At 42.2% G+C, this 6,234-nt stretch overlaps 1 long non-coding RNA gene across 1 annotated transcript; it reads right to left on the bottom strand.

Moving 5' to 3' along the window:
- Positions 1–4,202: 4,202 nt before the first annotated feature.
- LOC113746330 (uncharacterized) lies at positions 4,203–5,159 on the bottom strand. Its single transcript, XR_003462749.1, has 3 exons — positions 5,057–5,159; positions 4,567–4,760; positions 4,203–4,470 (listed from the first exon to the last, which is right to left on the bottom strand). It is a non-coding gene; the product is annotated as an uncharacterized LOC113746330 (long non-coding RNA).
- Between the last annotated feature and the right edge of the window lie 1,075 nt (positions 5,160–6,234).

The raw sequence follows: 6,234 nt of genomic DNA, 5'->3' as shown, positions 1-6,234 counted from the left end.
TTTAATATAGACGGCTTCCGGTGTGGTTTTTCAGAATAAAACTACATCCGGAGGAAAAAAAAGTGTTGCCCTGAAATCTGATGAAAAAGTAACGATTCTGGAAAGTAACTATGTTTAGGTGTATGTATATACTTAGTTACTTTCCAGAATTGTACTGTATCTAAATCCTTCAGATTTGAGGTATTTGTACTATATATTATACTTCTACTCCATTACAGTTACTTGACGACTTTAGTTACAAGTTACATCAATAACACTGGGGAACACAGTTTGTGTTGAGTTCGGTCTGACAGCTGTTTTTAACTAATCTTTGGGTGCAGAATCCAAAACTGATCTCAGGTTTTCTCCTTCACGTCAAGTTTTTAAACTATAGGATCCCTGTTTTCTTAAAAAATATGAAAAATACTGTACTTAACAGATATGTGCTTGTGTCCAATGATCTTTTTGGGGATACCAAATGCAACTTTTCACGTGTTCCTTTGGTCCACATCCGTAAACTCTCCACACACTACTTGCACACTTTGTGAGGGGCCCATGTCTTGTTGTCTTGATCACTGAGTTTTACTTTAAAATATGTAAAATATGCTTGTTGGACAGATGCACTGATGTTTGCTTTCCTCTGACTTGGAATGGTGAAACTAGCACAAATACAGCAAAAGGAATCAGGGTGGTTTAGGCGTTTACGATGAGAAGTAGCAGGAGCAGACCTGATCTGGAACAAAGGAAATATATACCTATGGAAATCAAACACTAAGATGGAAAAGTTACAAGCTTTGGAAACTACAAAAACAGCATCAGACCAAACAGAACTTACAGCGGTACAAGTCTTACTACAGCTGATCAGTAGAACTTTGCTGATCTGAAGGGTCAGCTGTGGAGAAGAAACTTGACTTGCTATTTTTTGACTGCAGTTTTGGTTTTAATCAGCATAAAAATCTAACAACAGATTTTTTTCTCAAATTGTTCCCCAGTGTAATACACAATAGATATTTTTATATTAATATTAGATAAAGGGTAAGATTAGTTAAAATCCCTAAACTGAAATTTACAAGCTACCCAGCTGTTTATTTAGTTCAATAATTAAACACCAGTACACCAGAGTACTTTTACTTTTGATATTTTCAGTTTATTTTGGTGCTAATACTTTTAAAAAGATTAATTATTATGTTGCGTCTGGTATTTTGTTGACTTCAGTTTAACTCAGCATCACGCAGGTCTGGCTCACACTGGCACTGTGCTGGTTTTGAAGAGTGTCTATGAAAACATGAAGTCTGGTGACCTTTTACAAAACACTCTGCCCAGATACAGCCAGCGCAGAGCTCCAACCTGTGAGGGTCTTAAAGTCGGCAGTTTTTTGTTACTCAGCGTTTTCACTTGTTTGCCATCACAATTCACGAAGCAATCCCTCTTCAGAAATATTAAAACTACAAAGTCGCCCCTCTGAAGAATTCCCTTCTCATCTCCTGATATTGAATATGTTAATCTGCAGCAGCTAAATGCTGGAAGCTATCACTCACACGCTGCATGAAACAACCAGAGAATATACAACGAGGTCAGCTCGACACATGGAGCTCTGTGTTTTCACTGATGCTGGTTCACTTTAATCGACTGCTGCAGATGTAGTTGATGGGCCGGCGCAGCCACAATGCCTCCGGGCAAGGTGACCTACCCCTGCTTGATCATTAGATGCTTTCATGAAGCTGCTCCACACAGATTTAGTTTTTTTTTTAGTTTATTTGTTGCATCAAGCACAGCGATTTAATCAAAACAAAACATCAATTAATCATTAATATCTGTGAAAAGCTACTGATTCTAATAAATTAAATGAATAGAAACAAGAAAATATGAACCAATGAACAAAATAGATTGTTTAAAACACGTAGTTTGTATCTCTGGAGGCTTCAACTGCTCCAATATTTAAAAAAGACAAAGCTTTTCATGCTTCAAACAGTAAAAACGGTGTTCCACAGGGTTCAATACTTGGTCCACTACTCTTTTCATTATACATTCTTTCACTCAGTCAAATTTTATTGAAAGGTGAGCTGGCATGCAGGGAAAAATTGATAGTATAAAGACTGGACAGTGTATGCATCACAGCACCCACAGGTTTCTGAAGCTCAGTGTGGTGGCTCCAGCCGCCACTATCTCTTCTGCCTCCCGAATAAACTAAACAAAAAATCGGCAAAGACGTGGATCATCTGCAAACCTGGTTGTTCAAACGACACCCACCTGTCAATCAAAGCGTCCACGCTCTTAATCCTGCATAACTTTAAGCCTTAATATAATGTGAACAGGTGAGTTGTATATAAATTCACCCTCAGTACAGTTGTCATGAACGGGGAAATTAGCTACAGAGACCAAAACTGTTTTTTGTACCAGGCTGTGAACATGTTTATTTCTGCTGTGAAGTTGGACATTTGGACATGGGGACTTATGGAGACTGACTCACTTCTGGAGCCAGCCTCAAGTGGATGTTAGAGGGACTGCAGCCCCTATCAGTGTTTAGTTTGTCTGTTCTGGGCTATCGGCAGCTGTAGATATAAAAGTCTCACTCTAAGGCAACAGTTCTTATTTTCAGGTGAGTAAACACATGAAAACAGAGTTATGAACGCGACAATCTGTTTATTGGTGTGATTATTGCCTTTTTGCATTGAACAAATTAAGTTTATTATCATTTATTCCTTCACTCTGTGTCTTTCTGTGAAAATCAAACCCAGCCTGGTGTTTCTGTGTGGAGGGTTTACGTCCCACACAGCTCAGTGTAATTGCAGAGCAGCATTGTGAACAGTACACCTCTGTTCGCTCTGACAGAAGAGCACCATCTGGCAGAGCATGTCGAGGACGCCGGGGAGCTCCAGTCTGTTCAGCACAATCAGACACAACGACGAAGGAACGACGAGTGAACCCTCCGCCTGCCACCTTCTCCATGGGTGGTCCAACATCCACATCCACATTTTGTTTTAGTTTAGAGGAGCGCTCACCTCGTCTGTAAACACAGATTAACAGTTTCTCAGAGAAAAATGGGAACATGCGGCGGTTTAGAGGCTGAGACTGGGGAGGGGTGCTTTTTAAATAATGCAGCAGACTTCCCGGTCTCACAGTGGGTGAGAAAGCCAGTCACAGTAGGGAGACCATAACACATCACTGGGATTTATCTCAGCTTATAATGACTGTGCTTTCTCCGGGAGCACAAAGGCTGCAGACGCTCCTCCACAGAAACTTCAGAATTGTTGTCATACAGTTTAAAAAACACTAGATATTTATCTACAAATACTGAAATCAGTTGCAAACATGAAGATGAGTGTGCTGTTTCAAAAAACACGGATAGTTTCTGTGATAAAAGTGCAGAGCAGCTCTGAAACAACGATTATTTCTAATGTTTAGCCTGGTGATAGTCAAGCAGAAGAACCAATTATCAAGACAGGGGTATGTAGAACAGTTAAAATAATTCGGAAACGATAGACATTATGATTTGACTGATAGAATATATCCACATATTTGTGTTTGGGGGCAAATAAATGTACAAATAAGATGTTTAGGAGCTAAATACTACATTTCCCATGAGCCTCAGTCTAGGTTGCTATGGAGAAGAAGCCATAGCAACATGCTTCTTCTTCTTTATCATTGCTATTGTTGACCAAACAGGTTTCGACCATAGACTGTACAAGACATGGACGTACCATTTTAAATCATACTTTAGCTTCTGTATCATGGTGGTGTGTAAGATTTAGCGGCATCTAGAGGTGTAGTTGTGGATTGCAACCCCCAACACTCACCCTTCAAGCACTGAGGAGAAACTACAACGGCTGAAAAACATGAAAATCTCATAAACTGTATAAAACCTGGACGTAGTCTTCGTTTTTGATGTGTGGTGTCATAACAGTTATTATCTCATGTTGCCTTTATCATCTTGTTCTTCTTTATTGGAGCCAACAGATGGCAGGAAAGAGAGGAAAGAGAAACGGTGAAGGCAGACGTGAATCAGGGACCACATTTCGAGATCGGTGCCTGAACCTCGAGGCCACCAAGCTGCAACAAGAACCAGATATTTTCACACACAGCTGTTCATCTTTTGTCCTGAAGATTCAACCTGGAGAGTTTCAGTCCAAAAGAAAACAAACAGAACTCTTAAATTCCTCATTTAAGATGTAAAACAACAATTTATTTGTTAACTTTCAACGAGTGCAGTCAGAAACTTCTGAATGTTGATGACGTGTCAGTCATATTCATGTTCAGATCCACATGGAGAGACGTGTGTCTCCTCCCTAACAACATATGGTGGATACAGAGCGGCTGCCTCTGTTTAGAGAACAGAAACGTCAGACAGATGAGATGAAACATTTCAGCTTCTCCTCAAACACACTGCATACAAATGAAACACCACCTGCCATCCGCCCTGACAGCCCGTCTATCCCACTTCACCCGGGCCGTCCACCGCCGCTGAAATTGGGATTCTCTCTGCGTCTTGTCCTCTGAAGAAAGACATTTTCAGAGAGGCTGAAGAAAGCCCGGCTGTCTCGTTGGTTTTTGAGTTAAGTCTGAGCGTGCTCTGTCGATGTGCATTACCTCAGCGTGCTCCCCTGTCACATGTGATGGGCACAGCGATCCCCGCTGCAGGTGCCTGATGTATGAATCCTGACAGGCCTCCGGTGGAGCTGCAAACATGAAGGACTCTGAGAAAAGAAAGGTCGACCACTGGAGGCTTCGAACAGGCGGGGGGTAGATTTCAGTCTCTGAGAGCCGTTTTGATTGAAAGCGTGCTGGAAACACAAAAAAGTGCAGAGACGAACATTTCTTCAACATCAGTATCAGGCAAAACCAACGACATGTGAAACATTTAACCCACAGGAAGTGTCAAAAACTGCAGTTCCTCTAACGCCCACTTGAGGCTGGCTCCAGAAGTGAGTCAGTCTCCATAAGTCCCCATGTCCAAATGTCCAACTTCACAGCAGAAATAAACATGTTTACAGCCTGGTACAAAAAACAGTTTTGGTCTCTGTAGCTAATTTCCCCGTTCATGACAACTGTACTGAGGGTGAATTTATATACAACTCACCTGTTCAGGTAGATTAGCCAGGAGGTGGAAGAGTTGCTGATAGGGAGTGGGGGCCAGTGTCGTGCCAGAACAGGAGCTGGGCAAACAGACAAGAGGAGAAGAGAGTGAAGAGGACGCTGACGGAGGAAGCTAAGAAGAAGAAGAAGCCGCCGGACAAGAGTAAATGTGGGACTGACTTTTAGTGGTTGGTGAGAGCTTGGTGAAATAAAAGGCTGAAAGACAGACGCCGAGCTGGGCTGACTGCTGCTGGACTAGGCAGTGAGATCAGCTGCTGCTGGGGACCTGGATGATGTTCGGCTGTTTGCAAAGTTGTCAACTCAGCTGTCTGTATTTACCACAGTGGGATTACACGCTGAAACTGGAGGCAACGAATCATAAAATATACTGATTTCAAGCCTCTAGCTGAATTATAAAATGAGCTTATTGTAGTTTAATAATAAAGATGTGATGCGGAGGAGGAAGAGGAGGAGGAGGACGAGGAGGAGGAAGACTTCTGGTCTCAGCACATACAGAATAACAAACATGCTGCCTGTTGTTTGAAAAGACACCTGAGAGACCCCGTGGACATTTACAGCTATGTCAATAACTCCAGGTGAGGTCCTCCATGCTACATTGGCCTCATGTACAAGCAGGAGAGACCAGGAGCAGCGAGCGTGGAGCTTAAAGCCCAGCGGACACAAAAAATGACTCATGCAGCAGTTCAAGGACCAATCTATCAAAACACAGCCTACATGGAGCAGCTGGAGCCTCAGGTATGAAAGTATTTTTACACAACGTGAGCCTCATGTTCATAAATTTAAATGGAGAATGTTTTTGAAAACCTCCAAAACATCTTGGTTATTCTTGGACGCAGAGGGTCAAACGAGGTGAATGCAATCAGCAAACGCAGACTGGACCTTTAAGTAAAGCTTCCAATATAACAATGAAAAAAGTCACCGCGACCCGGTCAGTCCTCCCTGACGACTCTTCGGCGAACTCTCTATCTGTGGCAGTGAGAGACTGTTTAACTACAGCTGTGAATATGTGATGAAATTTTGAGCAACCCACATTGTTATGACATGTCTTTGGCAATTTATATCAGGAAAGAATTATGTGTAGAAGTCAGCGTGACCAGGTCGGTCCTTCCCTGCCGACTCTTCAGCGAACACTCCCCCAGAAAACAGCCTCCATCTGGGCAG

Source organism: Larimichthys crocea, chromosome VIII (assembly GCF_000972845.2).
Source record: "Larimichthys crocea isolate SSNF chromosome VIII, L_crocea_2.0, whole genome shotgun sequence".
Taxonomy (NCBI): Eukaryota; Metazoa; Chordata; class Actinopteri; family Sciaenidae; genus Larimichthys; species Larimichthys crocea.
Note: the sequence above shows the minus strand (reverse complement) of the source record. Positions and strands in the feature narration are given on the sequence as shown.